General features: G+C 43.0%; 1 long non-coding RNA gene across 1 annotated transcript in view; it reads left to right on the top strand.

The window, feature by feature from the left end:
* The window catches only part of LOC308475470, a 597,484-nt gene extending 590,420 nt beyond the window's left edge, over positions 1 to 7,064 (top strand). Inside the window, exon 2 of the long non-coding RNA XR_013985232.1 lies at positions 6,917 to 7,064. This is a non-coding gene — a long non-coding RNA (uncharacterized lncRNA). The remainder of the gene's footprint in view (positions 1 to 6,916) is intronic.
* The last annotated feature ends 16,825 nt before the right edge of the window (positions 7,065 to 23,889 follow it).

Here is a 23,889-nt window from a genome sequence, read left to right on the forward strand (position 1 = left end):
AAGGCCCAGCAGGCCAGACATTTAAACTTCCCCTGGGCGCAGCACCAAGGGCTGCAATTGGTCAGTTGGTCCCATGCCCAGGGGAACGCCCCTAACTCCTGCCGCCATTGGTCCATTTGGCAGCAGGAAGATGACCCAGCCTGCAATAGGCTGGTTTCCCAGGGAGGCCCAGGGCCTGCCTGCAAAGCCACCCACCCAATAAGGGGGCGAAAGGACTTCCCAGCCCTACCTCGAGATGTTAGAGATGGAACGCAGGACCTCTTGCATGCCAACTCTACCACTAAGCTGTGGAATCAGTGCCCTCAAATGGAAATGATTGACTGGCCTTAAACATGACTCCTTGATTTTATACAGTGCATCAGAGCACCACCCTCTAATGTCAGAATGATATTGTTATGATAGAGTGGTCAGTTCCTTTGTTGGGGATATAGATCGCTTGATGTCTCTGTAAGAAAGCACTGACAATTGACAGCTATCACCTTAGGATTTGGAACATTGGTATTCTGATGGCGCACAGTTCTATTTCTCCATTCCATTTGAACCATGAGAAGCTATGAAGCAGTAGCAGTTGGCAAGGTTGCGGGGAGGGGAACTGTGCTGTTTATGTGATTTCCCAATACCAGAGTCACTGCTGGCTACCAAGAGGGAGAGTGGAGAGAAGAGGTGATGGTAGTAGTGCTTTAGTGACCTCCCGTCTGGACTACTGCAATGGCTGCCTTTTGAAGGAGGTATGGAAGCTGCAGCTAGCACAGAACCAGGTTGGTGAGTGAGGCAGCCTGAAAGTACTGCACTGGGTAGCAGTGAGCTACCTGGCCCAATTCAAGGTGTAAGTCATAACATACAAAGCCCTAAACAGCCTGGGACCCAAGTACCTAAAAGATTGCCTTTCCCAGTAGTCACCAACGCAGGCCCCACTGGTGGTGTTGACTAATGACATGGCCTTCTTGGTAGTGACTGTTTTCCCACATAGGGAGTGCTCCCATCCTCAGTGAAGTGCGTCTTCCTTCCCTCATTATTCATATTTAAGCAGAATTTAAAGCACTCAACCAAGCCTCTGGGGGCTGAAGATTATTTCTAGCAAACCTGAAATATTTGTTTTGAGAACATTTGGCTGGTTTCAAAAAAACAACAACAACAACACAACAACCAGTATTGTTTTGTTTTTTACCACCCTGGTGACAGCAATGTAGCTTTAATGTATATTTTCCAATAATGGAAATGGACATCAGAGGCTGACTTGCTTGTTCAGCAAGTACACAACAAGTGAATGGATAATGGGCAAATTCTTAAGCTTATTCTGCAAAAATCTGGTGCAAGCCTCTCATCTCATTGCCAAGTGGTTCCTGAATATACACTGCTACCTCCAACTCTCTCTCTCTCCCCCACCCCCCACCCCCGCACACTTCTCATAATGATCTGGAGCCACTATTCTGATGTGTGGGAAGTATCCTAAGTAAACACCTTTCAGTAAACATTGAGTTTCTGTCCAAAAGGGGAGAGGAAGTCTAATCAGTCATCAGTATTTGGGATTGTGGCATAGATTTCTTGCAACCAGTATAGCTCCTTGATTTGCATCCAGCAGTGGGAAGAATACTATGTTGGCTTGAACAACCAGTCTGAGCCAGACATGGAAAGATGCTTGGCAGCAGCCATGCACAAAATCAGATACTCCCCCTCCATCAAGACATTTCTCATCGTTTTTGCCTTAGTCAGATTTCCACTTTGCTGCACCAACCACTCCACCTCCAAACCTTGTCTGTCTTTGAGATTAGTTCTGCTAATTTTTGAAAGCTCCCAGTGTCGAAGCAGAATGGATCTGTCATGAACTCGGTGTCCAGACCCAAATATTCAAAGCCTCCCATGAAAATTTTCCAGGAAATTCTAAAGCCAAACAGTATCGTGTTTTCTGACAGAATCACGGAGAGTTTTTGCATAATGCTGCATATGCGGCCTTGAGTCTAGCTTTTCTTTTCCATTTGCCAACTCAAGCATCTCAACGAAAACGCGTAATGTGGTCAAGGTTGCATGCCTTCCTTGTTCTTTATTCGCTTTCCCCTGCAGTTTCATATTCATCTTGGGTTTTCTCTTTATTTTTCTTCTGAGAGGCATGCTAAACCCAGCTGTGCTGCTTCGCTTACATCACATTTATTCAAAACAAAATTAAAATGTAAAAGAGCAATACCTTTTTAAAAAAATAATATTCTTGAAATGAACAAGAGGCTGTTTTCAGATTTTTGTTGTTTTCTGTCAGATGTTTCATTTGCTGAGTTGAACAAAGCAGGAACAGAGTATCAGAAGGATTCATTTATTTTGAAAAGAAAAGTTAAATACACAGCTGTTCATGAGGGAATCTTCTTTGGATGTATTCTGAACTTCACACATACGCATACATGTCCCACCTGAACTATTCCATGTTCCTGATGTTTACACACTCATTTCTATTTAGATATAATCAGTCTTGTTTTCTTGTTGATCTCTCTATCTTTACTGAATCCTATATGCTTCTCAAGCCTCTTTTATACAATACAGGAGGTACAGAGACCCTTAAGCTCTTCTCAGGTTCCTCTGCATGATATATTTAAAGCAGTATATACCACTTTAAACAGTCACAGTTTCCCTCCAAAGAATCCCAGGAACTGTGGTGACGGAGCCAGCCGTCACAAATGGCGCAGTTTAGCATAAAATAAAGACACAGAGAGCCAGCAATATTTTCAGGATGGTATGAGCAGCTCCTTTCGAACTTCTCTCCTCTCCCGTAGCTTTTATTATCCTTTGTTCTCTCCTCTCGCATGGCCGTTTGCCAATGTCTCACATTACCTACATCCGGTCATGGCTTTAACCCAACCATCGCCATATAGGGTTATGCACTTAATACACTGCAAGGCACGGACATGCAGGTCACCGAGGTCAGCGAGGCACCAGGTGGCGCTACAAGCCTTTTCCATGACTTCCTGGCTCCCACACTGTGGCTTGTTAAAGGTGCTGAGAGTTGTTTGGAGCTTCAATTCCCAGAGTGATTTAATAATCAGCCCCTCTTTCCAGGAAATTCTGGAAGCCTGTGTGGCTGTCCTACTCTCCTTATAGGATTTGACAAATTCATGGAGGATTAGGGTTGCCATATTTCAAAAAGTGAAAATCTTTTTCTAGTTTTGCCCAAACTAGTTTACTTTATAGAGCTTTTTTGGCAAAAGCACACACAAAAATTTGGTGCTTTGGAGCTATTTTTATGGAAAATCAGCAAAAACAACACTGCTGACGTGGGTTGCCATACATCTGGATTTTCCTGACATTTTTCCACACAGACACTGCCTCCGACTGCAGTATTCCGGATATTTCTGGGAAATTCTGGACGTATGGCAACCCTATGGAGGATAAGACTATCAGTGGCTACAAACCAGGATGAATATGCTCTACTTCCACTGTTGGAAGCAATGTGCCTCTGAATACTAGTTGCTGGGGAGAAGATTATCATTGGCAGCTGGATGGCCAGTGTGAGAACAGGATGCTGGGCAATTGGCCTGATCCAGCAGTTTCTTCTTCCATTATTGTGTGTGTATAAGAGAGAAACAGTGAGAGAAATGTGTCCCCACCTGCTTTTGGATGTGATCCCACCTGATACTGGCTTTGACCTACCACCACCAGTATGTGCCCCCACTTCCCAAACATTTTCACTTTAGGAAATGCAGTCCTTGACGGTGACATGTTTGCCCAATCCTGCGGTGCCGTCATTTCCAATTTTAAAGTGGGGGTGATGGCAGACAAATGGATGTCTTGCATTTGAAACACATGCTTTTGAAACAGACAATGGGACTGACTGATGGGGCACACGATCCTGCCTTCCTAAATGACACTATGAGGGGGGAAACTCGGAAGAGACAAAAGAAATCAGTGCATAAAATCTGTAAGCAAAATAAGTTTTCTAGTTTTTTATAGACTGAGTTCTAAAAATATAAAAAAATCCGTAAAAATTAGGAATGGGTTAGAACTGCCTCAGAGGAAGTGAGGTATCTAATGAGACCCTTGGCATAATGTGGGTGATATGCACATAATGAATGTACAACGAACTCTGACTGATTCAAGTGGAGCAAAGATTTTATCCATGTGGTGAATTTAACTTTTTGTTTCTCAGTGTTTATTCTCTCTCTTTGTCTCTCTGGCCTACCTTAATTCTAAGAAATAACATTTCTCAATCCCCGCCTTTCTTTTTTAGCTACTGACTTATTGCCCCAGCTAAGGGTCTGGTTTTTTCCACAGGCAGCAGCAAATGAAAATGAAGCTTTCCCATCACATCCATTTATCATTCTCATTGCCAGAATTAAGATTAATTAGGGTTGTCAGCACACAAGTGAACTCACAAATGTCAATTTCCCCTTTTCACTTTTTCCCTGTCAAAATAAATTGTATAACCATCACTTAATACTAAGCTCTTGTTTCCCTAATAATAGGCTGAGCGTTGAAGCCAAAGGGCTACTAAATGGAACTTCAGGAAAACATGTGGAACTTGAGAGGGGTAAACATGGCTTGGAGAACACTATCTCTACCAGGCTGTTTCCAGGATCAGAAAATGCCCCCAGAGGGATTTATAAGTGGCTGCGTCACAAAGCAATCGTGGAGAACTACTACCCAGGGAATTGACATTCATAGCACCTGTGAGATAGTTAACATGCAACATCTTCCCACCTTTCCCCTTTGTGCAATTTCCTGCACCCAACTTTCCACAGATTCCATTTACAGGGCAATATCTGATAGCTGGAAACGGATTCACAGCCCACTGTAAAAATGGTGATGGAGAACAGCCAGTCTCCATCTTTTGTAATTCGCTTATTTCATCAATGAAAAACTCCAGGTGAGTTTATGTGATCAGCTTTCAGGAACAATGTCACCATGTGGTATTTTACTGTTCCTCTCCTCTCCTCGTTACTCATTCCTTACAAAAGCACTTCAAGTAATCAAAAGCAAGATACAACCCTACCAGGGGAAATTCTAACTTTTAAGAGCTGCGTTTCCTGTGTCAGCATTTCCTATGCCTATATTGTGGCGTGATATGAAGGGTGGAATTTTATGAATGATTGTCTAAATAGTTACCATCACCTAAAGCAAGGGGGGGTGTACAAAAGAATAGATTCCTGCACAGGGATCACTGTTCTGTTGCCACATGCAGAGAACAATGCTGCTCCCCCATATAGGTTGCTGTCGAATCTCTCGTAGTCTTTGGTCTTTGATGACTGGTTCAGACATGTCAATATTTGATGTTGCCATCCCTGACCGATGAAAGTCAATGCTTCAATTTATGCCACAATGCAGCAACACTAGGATCCCGAAGGACATTCCTGAATAAGCACTTGAAAAAGAAAGGGAGGCAGAACAATCCAATGGTCCATTGTGCCAGTGACTTGTTAGCTCTGGCCTTGTGTTGTGCCAGTTGGCGTGTTCCTTTACCTTGGCATAAATTGGAGTATAGAATTGCACTGTAATTACTGTTAGCTTGCATTTTGCAGAATATAAAGCATTCACATGTCCTATTTCAACATATATTTACTAACCCTGTATTTTACAGCCAAGGTATATGAAATGACAACAAGGATGTTTGCTGTCTAAAATCTTCTCATAAATATTTCACCTCTTATTCCTACTTAAGACCATTTCCACAATGTAGTCCTAATCTAGTGATCCCATAGATCATCATACACTCTTCTGTAAGAAAAGGAGGAAAGGGATGTAAAATTTTTCCCATACATCTCATCTCCTCCCATAATGAAGGGTGTGCTCATCTTACCCTATCCCTCTACAAAGTAGTTTTGGATAGAAAACTGCATTTCACAGCATATGTGTTAGAAGGTTTAGTTTTGACTGTCAGCTCTTTACTTTCCCACAGTCAATGTTCCAACCCAAACTCCGAGATGTACACACACCCTGTCTTATAATCCCCCCATCAACTCTGAAGTCTGTGGTGTAGCAGTGGCACCAGCAGTGGTAATACTGGCAAGCCAAGTCTTTCAGTTTGTTGAAAACAAGCAGAGCTTCTCTCTCGCCACAGTCTGAGGCATTAATAATAATATTACTACTTTGTATTCATATGGTGCTTTCAAATGTTCAAAGCACTTCACATGCACACTCCAATTGCAGTCTTTACAACAATCCTGCAAAATGGGTAGTATTAGTGAGATGGAATGGGTACAGCTAAAAAATACACAGAATGGCATATTGTGTGAATGCCTGAGATGTACAGATATCATGCAAAAGGGCACTAAGGCTGTAATCTGCACTGTACATTTCCCAGTAGTCTATTCTGACCTTCAAAATCTCTGTTGTGTGTCAGTTTGCATTTCTTAGTGCAGAAAGTATTGGTCTGGTGTGCAGAGATCTTTCCTATTCTACTTACTTCAAGAGGGTTCTGGAAGCTTCTCTGTGTGAAAGAAACAAGCAGAAGGTTCATGATGTTTGGGTTATTCCTTCAGAGAAGCTGAGTAAAGCAGGTTTAAACTGATTCTCTTATCTTTTTTTGTCAAGGTCATGCTGACTATAAAAGGAAGGCCAGAAGGAACCGGGGTTTCACTTTCTCTTTCTATCTCTTTTCCTTCTGGTATGGTGTTCTGTATATAGTACACTTAGCGTTAAGTTTTTGGGCAGGGGTACCTTTACCTTTACCTTTAGTGTTAAGTTTAGTCTTATTACAGACGTACCTTGGAAGTTGAACGGAATCCGTTCCAGAAGTCCTTTCGACTTCCAAAACATTCAAAAACCAAAGCATGGCTTCTGATTGGCTGCAGGAAGCTCCTGTAGCCAATCGGAAGCTGTGGAAGCCCTGTCAGACGTTTGGCTTCCAAAAGAATGTTCGAAAGCCGGAACACTCACTTCCGGGTTTCAACCATTCAGGAGCCGATGTGTTTGGGAGGCAAGGAGTTCGAGATCCAAGTAACGACTGTATAAGTTATTGTAAGTTTAAGTTAAGTCTGCTGCAACTGGATTTCTTAAGGACAGTGCCAATCCTAAATGTATTGGATTTGTGACCATTGTGCTCATTTGCCTTCAGTAGCAGTAAAGCTCTGCTGGATGAAAAACAATTGCCTCTGGTCTACTTTGGGGCGAATCCTGCAACGTGTTTAAGTTGTTGCTCTGCTAACTATACATTGGAGTTCTACTCTGGATCAATATTGAGTAGAATTTCCATGTCATTGTGTGCCCTGTCCCCCTCTGCATTGCAACTGGATCTTGCAAAATGAGTAATGTTGGTGTGAGGTTGTCCCATTACTCATCCTTCAGAAAGACCTGCAACCAGAGCCATTCCTCCATCACCAGCCGCCATTAGCAAGTGGGTCATGGTTTGGGCCGTGAGGTGGACTATGGGATGGGCCATGGAAAGCAATCTGAGGGGAGCCAGTAAACACATAAAATATACTTAATTCTTAGCACATACGAAATATGTAGAGAAAAGATTTGATAGAGCATTTTTTGGTATGTTATTTTCACTAATACACACATTTTTGTGCATGTGCTCCCTAATATATGTATTTTTGTACATGGTTTTTGGTTGGAGAACTGTGTAGAATAGTTTTTGGATTTTGAAGGATAGTTGTGTTTAGTTGGCATTTTGGGAAATCAGATCAGCTCACATTTAAACCCAAATTTCTTCCCAATTCCTAGTTGCTGTGAGAGTAAAAGTGGCAGGGAAGAAGCCTGAGTTCTTTGGGGGAAGGTTGGGATATGAATATATATTTTAAAAAATCAGACTAAATCATTGATACTCCGAATGTTCTTTTTTTAAAAAAGGTGTATGTGTGCATTTTCCTTTAAAAAATAAAATCTTGCAGATTAGATGTAAATCAAAGAGAGAAAAATCCACAAGTCAGAAACACAGGGCTCAAGTGCCAGTGTATTTCTGATATCCGACACCTATATGCTTAGGTAGCAGATGGTTTTACACTAATAGCATCTCTCGAAACTCTCTCTGGCAAGATGGAGAGACACCAGAGGGCCACTGCAGCCTGACGCTGACAAGTTTTTCCCTTGACGTAAATCAATCCCAGACCCCATTAATTTGAACAACTGCCCTTGAATCTTTTGCCTGGCCATCGAGAGCTATTATATAACAACTAATTGGTCAATGTGTCCTCTTTAATAAGTGGAGCCTGTGCAGACACAGGATTCAAAAAATGGCTAAGCAAAGTTCCAGCACAAAGGTGAATGGAATTACGTGAAGTTCTCACTTGTTGTGTTAACCTCTGCTGTCCATTTGGGGCAGAAACGTCAAGTGGGAAATGTCCCTGAAGTTTACTCATGGCTTAAGAGGTGAGGGAGTGGGGAAGCATGGAAGTGGGTGAAGAGTTCAGAAAGATTATGTGCTAAAAATAAGCCAAGACCCTGAAAATAAACTAAGCAGGAAGAAATCTCCTGAGTCGATGTAACTAAAATGATCAAAATCTAGCTTGACCACAATTCACTTTTTTAAATGCAAAAGGGAGGAACAAAGAAGCAATTGTCCAAGTAACATGTAGTATAGTCCCTTTGCAGATCTTGCCCAAAATTCGTAAAATGATTGTTGTGCCTTTTAGAAATGAGCATGTGATACACACAATTGGGTTTTTTTTAAGGGTTAATAACTTCATGTATGCCCTATGAAAATTTGATCCATTATTGGTAGGCTGGCTGGTGTAAAAGCGTGGAATTTTGAATACTAGAAATTACAAGTGAGGAGTCAAGTTGCAGCTACAAGAAGGAAATTTGAGTCAGTGGCAGCTACTCACCAAAATCAGAACTTAATGAGGAGGTTTAATGCCCTTCAAGAAAGAGCCTCAGGCTCTGCAGTCTGTATCCTGGACCAAGGATATGTGCAAAACATCACTATAGGATTAGTAGGCTCAGGAACATCATCATGTTACAGCACTAGTGCTTCTAGCTGATTGGTTAGGGCCCAGAGTCAGATGTTGTCAGGTGGTGATGACAAGCCCTTTGCTGGTTCCACCAGAAACACCACCCTAGTTCCACCTTCTATGGCCACTACCCCACCCTCCACATGGCAGCTTCAAACCTCACTGAGTCAGTGGAATTGCAGCCTCCACAAAAATCACTCCATTCACTTTCCTAGACCAGAGGCTCCCAACTGTAGATGCTGTGAGTAGCAACACACGCTCTAGAGGTCAGCAGTGTGTAACGGTCAGTGGGATGGAGAGGCAGGGCTTTCCTGACTTCCCATCACCACCAGTATTGCTGCAGCCTACCAAGAGGGAGATGGGAAAGAAGCAATGCAGGGGCAAGTTTGGCACAGGGTAAGTTCAGCAGCGGGGCTGATGGATTTGTTCTGCTGGTGTGTTTGCACCACACCAACCTCACTGCTGCCTTGCCCCTCCCTCCCAGTGAGCAGTGGCGATGCCATTAATGGGAGGTCATGTAGGCACCACTGTCCTGCCATGCAGACCACTACTGACCAGAACCACGCACACATGCACAGCTGTCTCACCTGTGTACACACCACAATCTGACCTACACACACGTTCACTCTCCTTTTCAAGCAATTGGGCTTGAGAGAAGTGTTTTTGCTTTTTCCCCATACCTAATTCCGGGGGGGGGGAGGTGATCTGCACCTGAGGAGGTCAGAATTAGTCTTCCCTCACCAAATCCCCTTCTTCTCTACACCCCCCCCCCCCCCACACACAGAAATGAATTAGGCTTGGTGATGTCAAAGCAAGAGAGTACTAAGAAAGGTTACAATCCTAACCCACTTACCTGGGAGAAGTCCCAATGTAGCCAATAGGACAATTGCTTCTTAGTAGATGTGGTTAGGATTGCACTGTCAGTAGGTGACAAGGTGTATCATTTAACCCTGATATTGGTTGGGCTCCAGAGAGAACTTTGGTGGGGGTCTTGCCAGCTTTTCCTTCCTGAAATACTTCTGCAATTGGAATGCTGCTCTTGGGACTCCACAACTTTCAGAGTATGGTGCTGGGGTCTGTGTTAGTAAATGATCTAAAAAGCCCCCGCGGCCTTTGGATCCTGATGCTGTCTGGAATTTATTGGGCAAGAGCTGCTATCTCTGCAAGAAATTCCACTGAAGGTGGTTTTTATTTTATCTAAGCATCACTTTCAGCTTTGGCATACAGTCTGCTGTGGTGCAGCTGTCTGAAGCCTGGAAGCATACCATCCCAGAATTCCTAGTCTTCTGAACATATAATAATATAATTCAGCTATGCCTACAAATTTGCCAGTGTAGCCCTATAGACGTAATCTATGATGTGCTAAAGTGTACATAAAGCTGAAAGGCATCATAAGCAGAACTGAAGGTCTGGATGTACCTAAGAGGCAATAGATTTGTACAGAGCAACTAATGGAACCCAGCTTAGGAGCCTAAGCATATGAAGGTACTCTGTCGAGTGGAGTGGTTCTTCTCCTCCCCAGGCCCTTTAAGAGGGCAGAGTGAATCTCACTCCTTAGCTTTAAGACCAGAGATCCCCCTCCAAAAGCATGTGATAGCAGATGGCCATGGATCACTACAATGTTATTGTAAAAAGGAGATATTGATGTTCTTGAGGTAATCATCAAGTGATTTTTATGTGCTTCTCAGTGAATACTCATAAGGAAGAGTGTTTACTTCATGTTGAAGAACAAAGATGTTAATTATTAGATTCAGCCCATCCAGGCTGAAAGAATGCATTTGTGTTAAAATTTAGAAAATGAAAGGTGGGAGTCAGGAATCTGAAAAAGTGTAATTTGGGGGGAAAGGGGATAAGAAAAGGGGACAAAATAGGCAAGAAAAATAAAATTGAAATAAACTTAGGGAAGGAAAACTTGAGATAGTGACTGGGGGATAATAATGCTGGAAACAATAGTGTTTTGCTGGGGGGTGTTGAATGTAGTATCATAGAGGCATCAAGGTAAAGGTAAAGGTACCCCTGCCCATACGGGCCAGTCGTGTCCGACTCTGGGGTTGCACGCCCATCTCGCTTAAGAAGCCGGGGGCCAGCACTGTCCGAAGACACTTCCGGGTCACGTGGCCAGCGTGACAAGCTGCATCTGGCGAGCCAGCGCAGCACACGGAGATGCCGTTTACCTTCCCGCTAGTAAGCGGTCCCTATTTATCTACTTGCACCCGGGGGTGCTTTCGAACTGCTAGGTTGGCAGGCGCTGGGACCGAGCAACGGGAGCGCACCCCGCCGCGGGGATTTGAACTGCCGACCTGACGATCGGCAAGTCCTAGGCGCTGAGGTTTTACCCACAGCGCCACCCGCGTCCCGACATCATAGAGGCATATCCACTCTTAATGTCCCACTATTGTCTCTGGGCGAACATTTTTTATTTATTTCTGCAACACCACAAAGCCTGCAAAACCTGCATATAAACCACAATGGAGAGATGAGTTTTATGTCTATACTACAGGTCACCACCTCGTGCCATCTTCAACATTCTGAAAAGGAAAAATAATAATAATAATAATAATAATAATAATAATAATAATAATAATTATACAGACATTCACACAGAGTCAAAGAAACGTTTTTATGACTGTGAGTTGTTGTTTTTTTCATGCTGTAACCTACCCTGGGGCCTTATAGTGAAAGGCAGGTAATAAGCAAGCAAGAAAACAATCAAACATCAGAATCCAGCCCAAGTGAATTGTGATTAAGTAGCATGAAAAACCCATGGAACAAGTCAGTCACTAGTACTATTGCACTCCTTGATCACCACTGAATTAAGTTGGACTGTGCCCCTTTATAAATACAGGAGGCAATGATACAGTGAGGTCACTTTAGATTCTGGATTTAATGGTCTTATGTGGGGGGAGGGCTCTTTAGATGGTAGAAGAGGGGGGCCCTTATCACCTTCAAAATGTGGTAAAGCAGCCCTGCTGCATTTAGGGCCCCATCTGCTATGCAAGGACCCTCTTTGGGTGGTAATGTGCATTACTTTTCTTACTGGTGAGGTGTGTCTGGCCAGTCTGCTAAGAGGGGCCCTAGACATCTGCCCCAAAGTCCTCCTCTGATGCCACCGCTGGCAGAAGGAAGTAGACCTGAGAGGAAAGGGGAGGTAAGGGGGGGACAGGGAGGAATGGAAAGAATGTTTCGCCACATGGGGGTTTACTTTTAATTCTAAGAAACCAGGATGACCTTCCAGCAGGCCTGGGGCAAAGGAGAGACAAGAGAAACCTGTCTCCTCCCACTGGTGTTCCTTTAGCAACAGTCTGAACACAGAAATAAACTTTAGCTGCATGTACAACATACATACAAAGAACATTTAAACCACACACACACACACCAAAAAGAATTCTGGGAACTGTAGTTTGCTACTCATGGTGGGGCTTCACTTCCTAGCACCTTTAAGAAACTTCAGTTCCCAGGATTCGGGGGGCAAAGCAGTACAGTGGTACTTCAGGTTACATAAGCTTCAGGTTACAGGCGCTTCAGGTTACAGACTCTGCTAACCCAGAAATAGTACCTCGGGTTAAGAACTTTGCTTCAGGATGAGAACAGAAATTGTGCTCCAGCAGCGCGGCAGCAGCAGGAGGCCCCATTAGCTAAAGTGGTACCTCAGGTTAAGAACAGTTTCAGGTTAAGAACGGACCTCCGGAACGAATTAAGTACTTAACCCGAGGTACCACTGTACTGTAAATGTATGGTGTGTGTGCAGCCTTCATCCTCTTCTGAGTTGCTATTTAATTTATTTCACTCATATTTTTTTAAAAGGTTTTTTTTTAAAAAAAAGAAATAATAAAATGAGGAGGGGGGCAATCCCCCCTTGTTTTAATTGAATTATTCAGCTGCCCTCTGGGGTTGACATTGGGATACATGAGGCTTTTGTGTAATATCAGCAGGAATTCTGCAGACATTTTCTCCCCACCCAGTCCCAGGGAATGGAGGGAGGATTTCAAAGGAGAAGGGAAGGGGGGAAGGGGGGGGAGGAGAAGCGTAAGCTAATAGGGATGGGAATTATTTTGCGATGGCTGGAGGGATAAGAGAATGAGGGCGGAGGGAGAAAGGGAAAGAAAGTCACTGCAGAAACTGAAAGCTGACTCCCTCTAGTAGCCCAAGGCAGTGCTCTGACCTGGGGTAGCTGCCCTTTTAGCCAAAGATACAGACAAAGTTCAGGGCACAGAGAAAGCTGGATAAATAAGAAACATTTATTTGGGGACTGATCCCTCAGCAGCAGGACGCGGCTGTCTATTAAAAGTGGAATGGCCAGGCACTCTCTGGAGACCTACTCTGCAAGATTGTTGACTCACACAAACTGTGATGGACACGCTGTGTCTTATACCCCGAAGGCAAAAAAAAAAAAGCAGCACCGGTTGGCCTTCCGCCCACCTTGTGAGGGAGGGAATCAGGGCCTCTAGTGTGCAGACCTTATAACAGGCACCTCTATATACTATTGTTCTTTGTTTCAGTCTCTTGGTCCTTAAACACACAGAACCACCACTCTGCTTTACATTTTGTGAGGGGGTCCTTAAAAGGAATTGTCTGTGCTCATCTGATGGGAGGTGGTGCTCAGAAAAGGCAATATTTTGAGGGGGGGATGAAGATTTTGTGAAGAGACTTTCACATTCCCAGGTAACTATGAAACCCCTAAGCAGCCCTTAAATGTTTGGCATTTTGTTTAAATCTATGGGAAAGGGATGAATAGGGCATGCTCTGAGAAAGAACAGTGTTTGTTTGTGTGTTTTCTAGTTTCTATTCTGAGGCCTCCCTAGACATTGGTTGCCCAGACTTCATTGCTAGTTGCAAAGGGCCCCCCATGATAAATCAAGTTTTGGGGCCCCCAAAATGTAGGTGCACCACTGCACCCAGAGAAGAAGGTTTCTTTTTAAATGAAGAACTTTGCTCCCTCATCAGGCCTTTAGCTGATGTGGCTACACTGGTCCACACCTGAAATTTGCTGAGGGGATTGTTTCCCCTTTCCCACCCCAACAGCTCCAAAATTCAAGTCTAAAGGTTCTGTATTATTACGGAAAAGGATGCTTCTCAGCCACACATTTGACAGCAAACAATAAACTTTGATTTTTCTCACAGACGTGCACATACTGCTTAGCCCAGGGACAAGAAAGATATACTATGCTTTTTGTAGTATATAAATCATAAACATGCTGAAGGAATAAAAAGAGATATATTTGCAAACCAGCCCACCAACTCCTATAGTCACTTGAGACAGAATATTCTTGGGAACAAATTGTGTTTTGGTGGAAGGCCTACGCAGAGCTTCCTACATAATATGGGCCCATCTGGATGCCAGTTCCACTGAGGTCTGTGCGGGAAAGAGAGACAGCTTCAGCCATAAATCCATTCCTCTGAACATGACAAGTGTGAGCTTTATATTTCAAGGACAGGAGGAAAGGCAGTGTGTGGGAACATTTCTGCCTCTGCTGAACAAATAGAGAAAGATATAGCAATGCTGTGCACAGACTGGAGGCTGAAGAGCACTGCGGACCTACAGGGTGCTGATCATAGAAACTGGCGTATGTGTAATTTTAAGGAACACAAAAGCAAAGAGCTTTTAATATTCTGTTGCACCAGTGCAATTCATTGCAACCTTTGTATTGTTATATTGAGTTATATATGTTGCAGCCTCGGTTTACAGTCCATGCAAGCTCAGTTCACATGTAACACTTAACCATGGTTTAATGTTGACAGCATGAACAGCAGCCTCCTACTCTCTCCTCCTCTGACACAGCAGAAAGCTAACAGCACATAAACATCCACGATTAAACTACCCAAACTTTCTTCTTACAGCCGAACTCAGGAGAACAGTGAATAGTTAAACTATGATTTCTTAACAAGCCAGGATCATAACTACAGCTTGATTTGGACTTGTTTGAACAAACCATAGCTTAAACTAACCAGCTTTCAGACAAGGATTTTTCCAATCTTTGGAGGAAGTGCTGAGGCAGACTCCCTGCTGCTTGTGCACATAGCTCTACTAAATCATAGAGTTTTTTTGTCCAAGAAGAGCCACAGGCCTACTTGGGCCATAATGTGGGTTGTGCTGTCCATGGTAGGGTTTGTGCCACTTCATACAACACTGTAGAAACCAACTACAGAAAACACTGAGCTATGTGGACCAATGGCCTAAGACAGAGGTAGGCTGTCTCAGGCCTGGGGGCTGAAAGTGGTCCTCCAGAGTGAGAGCTAGCAGGCCTCTGGAACTTCCTGTTTCCTCAGACCATACTCCTCTCCCCAGGTGCACCAACTCCCAGGGGTGGGGTGGGGGTCCTCGGACCCCTCAATATTTGCTGGCAGGGCCCCCCCCCCGCAATGTTGAGGGGCAGAGGAGGCTGAGCATGGCATCGTTCGATGGCTGGCTCCTCCTGAGGGTGAGAGAGAAAGTCATGCTGTGCCGTCCTCCCAACGATGTGACATTGTGTGCACCAGGAGTCACGCACATGCAATGTGCATATAATGTCATGTGCATGTGAACCCCCCCAACCTTGGGTGCCTCTCCCCAGTGCATGCTCCTCATTGGCCATGCTCCATGCCCTCAAGAACTTTCAGGTGGCTGGAATCTGTCTCTGAGCTACGATGATGCCTCTTTCTTGCCTGCATGAAAGATGGAGAGAGGGTGTGTGTGCCTGAGTAAAAGCCTGTGGCTTTTGTGTGGTTTGAAAACATACCCTGGTTTGCCTAAATCTGGGACACCATCTTCCAGGTCTGAAATCCTGTGCGAGTCACATGACATGCGCAAGACCCGGTAAAAGCACTTTTTCGTGCACAGCGCCCCAAAACACGGGGGGGGGCAAGATCTCAGCCCGAAATCACACAAGAACATGGCACCCAAAATGGCTGCCATGTTTTTGCAGGTAAAAAACAGGATGTCCTGTTTTTTCCCAGGCAGTTGACAGTAGGTGGAACATAGTACTGCTCTGTTCACTTTTGTCTTTGGCTCCACCCACAGCTGACATGCAGGATCTGGAAGGTTCCTCGAGAGGGATTGTAGCCCTCAGGCTGAAAAAAGGTTCCCTTTCCCAGCCTAAAGCAACCTGCTAACTGGGTATGGAAGCTTTAGGTAGGGAACAGAAGTAGGATATTACCATTTACTAAAGCTATATAACACAACACAGGAAAACAAGAATGATGACTGCCATCCGTGTCAAGGTCCACCTCTCATTTTAGGACTCCTTGGTGGCTTCTCCATTGATGTTGTTGCCAGCCTGCATACTTCTTGGAGACTGCCTTTTTGGCAGATCATGTATTGGGCCTTTAATGCAACTTCATATAGAAATTAAATGGAATACTATTTATATATGCTATAAAAATTTACTGCCAAGTTGCTATTTTAAAACCCACATAATCATTTCAAGTCACACTGGTTAAAGATTTACAAGATTTTTAAAAAAACAAAAAAAAACTTTGACAATTTAGCCATCACCACAGAGTCTCCACGTAATAGCTAGCTTATTAACATGCAAGTCTGGAAGCAGGGGTGTCTTCAGTTTATTTCTATTTCCATTTGCTCCACACTTTTGTGTTTATTTCTAGTTTTAAAAATTGCATTCTTGACAAACTCTGTATATCTGGAAGAATTTCCATGTTTTCTTGTGCTTATTTGCACTAATAAAAACATACTCATTTTCTCAAAAGTGTAACATTTAGTTTAATAATCTTTCTTTCTCTTCTCCTGTCCTTCTGCTTAAGGTTTATTTTCTCTGTGTTTGTCTTTCTCTTTCTCTCTTTAGACTGAAAGGGGCTGGCATGGGCTACAAGTAAAACACCAACCCATGTATGCATTCCATGCACAACTTTTTAAAAGCCCTAATCATGTTCTGGTAGTCTGGAAATACATGCTGTTGGACATGCAGTGCTAGGTACTGGGATGAAGAGCCTATGCCCCTCCAAATGATGATGGGCTCCAACTCCCATCAGCACCAGCCAATGTGGCCAATGCTCAGGGATGCTGTATGCAAATGGATCACTGCATGTAGCATGTGCATTTAAAAATGCTCCAAATCTTGGAAAAATGCACTGAACTTTTCTGTTTAGAAATGTGATTTGCTGAGATCCACATCCCACATGTTGAACTCAGGAATATCTCGTTTCTGTATTTTGATTGGATCAAGCAAGCGTTCAAACCGGTCCTGAAAGGCCTACATTGGCTCCCAGTATGTTTCCAAGCACAAAGTTGGTACTGACCTTTTTAAACCCTAAACAGCCTTGGCCCAGTATACCTGAAGGAGCATCTCCACCCACATCGTTCAGCCAGGACACTGAGGTCCTCCTCCGAGGGCCTTCTAGCGGTTCCCTCACTGTGTCTGCCCTGTGAAATGCCCTCCCATCAGATGTCAAGGAAATAAGCAACTATCTGACTTTTAGAAGACATCTGAAGGCAGCCCTGTTTAGGGAGGTTTCTAATGTTTGATGTTTTATTGTGCTTTTAATTCTGTTGGGAGCCACGCAGAGTTATGGGTGGGGTATAAATAATAAATTATTGTTATTGTTATTATTATCATTGATGCTGAAATATTCACTCAAGTAAATTCACTAGGCTTTCCCCCTTAGAATAATACTGAGCAGAGTAAACACTTCTGTCTTCCTTGTAACAATTTTTAGATTTTATTTCCTCAGTCACCATTGTTCTCCCCCCCCCCCCCTGCTCCTTTGTGAGTTGTGGGAGGTTTCGGTCAGCCTCCTGTAGAAAAGACAGTCCTGAAGTCCTTTGTGAAAATCTGTTTATTTACACATGTAGAAGATGAGAGACAGATAGGATGGGAAAGGAAAGTTAGCAAAGGCAATGCTAGCCCAAGGCAGAATTAGCTGAGGCTTTGCTGTAGAATGGGCTGTAGTTTAGCAGTTGATCTCATTCTTTGCATGCCTAAGATCCCAGGTTCAGTTCCCAGCAACTCCAATCTAAGAACTTGAATGAGGTAGCAAAGATGGGGGGTGGGGACTCTGGAGAAATGTATGTAGTCAGTGGTGGCCTTGTCAGACCTAGGGATGGGGGAGAGATTTGATTAAGTTTGCATGTAAAAGTGAACCTATCTAATTTGCAATATGCAGACTGAGGCACAGTCAGCCTTTGGAACCCACACATCTCCTAATCTTGCAGTGCGTTTCTGCAGCCAAGTAATGTGAGCAAAAATGCAAATATAGTGCCAAGGTAAAGTGTGAATATAAATGCATATATTCGAGAAAATAACATACAAGAATGCATTGTATATGGGGAAATTGCATTAGGAAAATGTGTACACTAGGCAAAACTGCAAACATCACTTCCACCGTTGGCAGTGGATTCCATAACTTTACTGAGCACTGGGTGTAAAAGTACTTTCTTTTATCTTTTATGTGTGCACATGAACTAAGTTTTCACAATACAATACTGAATCCTGATTATGAAAATCCTATGGATAAATGTTCTTCCTAATGTCCATTCTTTATGAGGAGCTCAGACTGTTATAAACCCTGAATAGTTCTGTACAGCATTCAGGCACCCTGGTGGATGGCGAATACCCTCATCCTAAGCATGTTGCTGTACAGCCTTCATTCATTCCAGTAAAACATCAGAAGGCCTGCTGCAGAAACCAAAGTAAATGAATGGATGTTACACAGCGGTAATGTTTGGAAAATTGCAGGCACTGTTTCAGCGGCATTCCCTCTTAGTAGAATGACGCCACAGAGAGATCCTAGTTGAGTAGTCTAGCATCTGTGTCCATGTGTGTGTCTATCAGAAAATAGCTGCTGCCTCAAGGCCTGCGTTCTTCTTAGGGTTTGTTTGCTTTAATTAAATACTGTTTTCAAAAGTATATTTTAAGTCAATATTCAGTAAATATCCTTCTCAGTTTTTCTTTCTTCCTTTCTGCAGCTTGACACTTCTATTCGGAAGGGTGCATTGATTCGTGGATTTGACTTGGTTACCTTGGCAAGTAACTTTGACAAGAGTGCCAAAGTAACTAGGCTAATGGGCCAAGAGCACAAATATTAAGGGGGAAAGAAAGAAAAATGGTTTGACTGACAAAAGCAATTGAAAAAAGAGAGAAGGGATGCCTGGTTTATAGAAAAGTGCTTGCTATACTATTTTAATGTTAAAATTGCTGGTTTTCGTTTACCACCCACTGTTCTGCCCAGATGGGATCGCCTAGAGCAGGTATCTAATATTTGTAGGCATTGGAAAGCTCTGGAATTAATACAGTTTGGTGCAAATATCTGTCTAGCCTGATCTGAGTCACCCTGACAGACTACCTTTAACCCACAGGATCTCTGGGAAATATTGGGTCATGTCACAAGTAAAACACAAGGTAATCACTGAAAGAGGCACACACTTCCATCATCCAAAGGAGAATCTAAGTTGACCTCCAACCCGGAGGAAGTCTGTCCTTTGTTAGGTTCTTCCTGCTACAAGACTAGGAACTGGGAAGGACCAGAACTCTATGATCATTCCACAAAGCTGCTACACACAGCTGTTACAAGAAAGAAGATTCCAACTAAGCATTAAGAAGAACTTTTTGATGCTAAGAGCTATTTGACATTGGAACAGACTTCCTTGGAAGGTGGTGGACCCTTCTTCATTGGAGGTTTTTAAGCAAAGGCTGCGTGGTCATCAATCATGGATCCTTTGGTTGAGATTCCTGCAGGGGTTGGCCTAGAATCTAGATGACCCTTGGAGTCTTTCCAACTCTACAATAACAGCCACATCACAATACATAAAATGCCACAGTACATTAAAAAGCCATATAAAAAGGTCAAATGGAGCAACAACAATCACGCTGGGCTGGCCAGGACTGATGGGAGTTGTAGTCAAAGACATTCAGAGGAACAGCAGGTTGGCAAAGGTTGACCAAGGTACCACCTGGTGATAGGAATGAGTGCGGCAAGCAGGTTCCCTCTCTCACCATCCCCAAGACAAAAGGGCCCATAGGAATTTTTTGTTTTAAGTGCATTATATTATTGTTCTTGTACTCCACCTGGGATTGAATTCATTGAAGGGGTGATCAAAATTTAAAATAAAAATGAGTGCTTTAATGTCTCTAGGGAAACCCCAGTGGTGCATGTGTGGAATTGCACAACATACTAGAATTCGTAACTTGTAGAAATTTTACACTTAATTAAGAGGATCAAATTCTTTAGGCTGCAATCCTAAGCACACTTACTTGGGAGAAAGTTCTGTTGACTCACTTCTGAGCAGACGTGGTGAGGATTGCACTTTCAACTTGATTTTGTGCAAAACAGACAGAAAATCCTTATACATAAGCTACTGGTGATACGTTAGCTTGCAGTTACAATTTCCACCTCTGGCTTGCAAGTGATCTTTAATGCAGTTTATTAGGGGGGAAATTGGGAGGAGGTATGTTTCCAGAAAACACAATTGATTTTTGTTTTGGACAGAGGTCAGGTTAACAATCCACATTCCTCTCTTATTGGGACATAAGGGCAACAAATCGAGCCAAAACATTTCAGAAAAGCTAAACTGCTTGTAGTCTACCTGCTCTGTGTATTTGTGAAAGTTGGCCAGAGGGGATGAAAGGGGGAGAGAGAAAGAGAAGCAAGCACACACACACACACACACAGAGAGAGAGAGAGAGAGAGAGAGAGAGAGAGAGAGGAATGGGCTCCGGGTTGGAAAAAGAAACAACATTGCAAAGGTCAATGTTCAGATGATGGTATCACATCCTCCTTTCATCCCAGCAGTTCATGCGAAGGCCGGGATCCTTGCTTGGCTTTACTTTAGGGAAAACTCTTGCTTTATTTGTTCACGTTGAACTGCTATCAGAGCTCAATGTCTCAGTGTTGTGTTTTAATAACATCAGTTTCCCCAGACCAGATACATATGAAGTCAGTTAGACGAATCTATAAACAATGGATAGTCACGCAACAGAGGATTTTTGATTCCAAGATAACCTCTCTGAGGGCACATCTAGTGAAGCTAAGGCTGGGTCCTTCAGGCAGCCTCAAAGGAAAACTCTTAATTTCAATGGGATGAAGCTGAAATATTTCTCATTTAGGGTGTTGCTTCCCCCACCCCCTCCTTAGGTTTGTGAAGGTTGTTCAGATCTCCAGAAAAGCATTTCCATTCTTAAAAGTGTATAAAAGACGATAGCATTTCAGTGCTCATAAGCAGATACTAGATTTCATTCCTGACAGACTCAAACCCATGAGACCTTCATTGTGGGTGTAATGCAATTCCATTAGTTTGTCCTAGGTTTTATGTTTGTCAGTTACCTGTTCTTCTTAGGTGAGCTGTTGAAGTGACTAATGGTTGCGATTCTTATATCCCAATGTCTCAATGTTTCGATTCTTATATCCCAGTAAACCTAACCATGTTTATTTGGAATACATCCTGCTTATTGAACATTCATCCTGATTCACTTGCGCTGAGTTTGTGGGGAAGTTAAACAAATTCTGATTTGTTTGCAGTGAGGTTATATGATGTTGAGTTGAGCCACTGTTATCCCACACTTTCCAGTGCATTTGACCATCACTTACCTTATGCAGAAAGTCCTATTCTGAGGAGGAGTGGGTTCATTCTGCCAGAGCACTGCTCAGCTTTAATTGTGCAATCTGAATTTCCTGATATGTGATTAGATCCCACCTGAAAATAATAAGATTTTTCCACTGAAAGGCTGAAGTCTTACTCTTAACATAAAACAAACTCAATCATTTTTGCTTGAAAACATATTTTAATTTAGCTTTAATAAGCATGCTGTAATAAGGGAACATAATAGGTAAATAAATTTTATGGTAAAAATGGCAGAGTCCTCAGGCACTCAAAAGACTTGCATATTTATTGTAACCTAGGATTTCAAAGGGTAGAGACCACTTTGTCATTTTACATTTTTAACATGCCTCTGTGTTGCTTTTTAAGCAACCTGAAATTCTACATTTAATACCAGGCTGCAATACTGAAAATACATCTGAGTAATGTAAAGGTAAACTTCATGTGGTTTAATTATCCTTTGGTAAAGGTGGTAAGCAGATTTTTTTTTTCAGCAGCTGCCCTTAACAATGGCTAAAGGAATAGACAAAAATTCTTCTGGGAGAAGAGGATCAATTTGGAGAAAGGGGTTTGTCCTTATTCCCCCCTCTTTGGACTGGGAATTGTATTATCATGGGGTGGGTGTGTAGACATAGTCACTGGATGGGGGGACAGTGGGAGAACAGAACCAAGCTTGGGTACAAGCTGCTCACTTAGCAGATCTGATATTGGAGCAATGGACTTTAGAGTGTTAAGCTATAGACCCCCATCTAGGCTCAGTCTCTCTATCTATTATATATTTTGGGAAGTGGCTTGTTCCATTTTTTCTCCATAGTTTTGGATGCCTCTCAAGATATCATCACCAAACTTGGCATGAAGTTTCACAAAGTGGGATCGATGCCAGGTTCCAGTAGTGTTAACAGTATTCTACCTAGAGTCATGCCCTCCTTCTAACCCTTTGTGCATTTTTGCTCACATCAAGGCATGCCCTGTTTATTGTTCATATGTTTTGTTTTGCTGTAACTGGTTGCATTACTTTCTCCTGGGCTATAATACTGTGTTCCAAGTACAAATATTTCATCATGAGAGGAAACCTAGCATGTTGACCTGAACTATTATGAATTGATCGGATAACTTTATTTTAACAGGGAGAAGAATTATTTTTCTCATTTTCTTCTCAACTGGAGCATTTTCTGCAAGAGAACTACTGTCTCTTGTGTCTTCATTGCTTCTCTCCTTCCTTCCTCTTCCCTAAAAATAACTATATTGTACTGTGAATTTTCAGCATTATTTTCTAATTATAATTGCCTAATCATAACTGCTACAATAATAGCTGTTTTTAATATTACCCATCACCTTCCCATTATTCATAGATGGTCCTTTGTTTTCAAAAGATACGGACCAGATTTTTTTTTTAATGGCCTTTGGGCTTCTGCTTCTTAAACAGTTTCAAATGCACCCTTGCAGATGGGGTGGCTACTTATATATCATCTGAAGAAGTGGAAATGCCACCAACAAAATGTGTGCGTGTTTATTTATATGTATAGATGCACACAGAGAAATTATTGCTGGAATTTAAATAGAAATATAGCATGCCTTACTACACTGGGGAAGGCTGTGACCAGGTCACCAGTGTGCCTCCTCAATCTGCTGTCCATATGCTGACCGTTGATGGGCAGCTTCAAAACTGATGCTCTCCCTTCTTATGGTTCTTTATCATTAAACTGCAATTGGACCAGGCAGCCCTTCAAAAGGAGGACACCTTCAAATGGTGGAATGTGAAGCCTGACACATGGCCATCCTTCGTATCTAGGGGTATTTGTTATTCAAAGAAAAGGGGCGAGCAATTCAAGGCATGCAGGGACTCTCCCTTATGTCTCTCCCTTGGAAAGCTTGTCCTTCTTCAGGACTAGAACCGCAACAGGACAGGTGAGGGGTTGAGAAAGAATGACCTTTTGGGTGCTCCTACGACCTAGGTAAAGGATGGGATAAATTTCACTTGACATGAACAGCCTAGCACAGTGCTGCTCCAACGGTGGGCTGGGGCCTTTGTCCAATTTCAGTGAGGCCTTAGTGCCATATCTCCCTCAGGGCCTCCTCACTAACCTCACTCAGCTATGACATAGCCTTTTCATTGGACCAGTAGCAGCCCAGCAGCCCCTACATGCTGAAAATGAGAGACAAGAGTTTACAGTGGTACCTCGGGTTACAGATGCTTCAGGTTACAGATGCTTCAGGTTATAGACTCTGCTAACCCAGAAATAGTACTTCAGGTTAAGAACTTTGCTTCAGGATGTGAACAGAAATCGTGCGGCAGCAGCAGGAGGCCCCTTTAGCTAAAGTGGTGCTTCAGGTTAAGAACAGTTTCAGGTTAAGAACGGACCTCCGGAACGAATTAAGTTCTTAACCCAAGGTACCACTGTACTATGGAGGAGAAAGCAAGGAAAGAGAATCTTCCCTCCTCTGGAGAAGGTGCTGAAGGAAATTAGAGAAGAAGAAGAAGAAGAAGAAGAA

This window comes from Podarcis pityusensis (assembly GCF_964106645.2).
Source record: "Podarcis pityusensis genome assembly, chromosome: 1".
Classification (NCBI taxonomy): Eukaryota; Metazoa; Chordata; class Lepidosauria; order Squamata; family Lacertidae; genus Podarcis; species Podarcis pityusensis.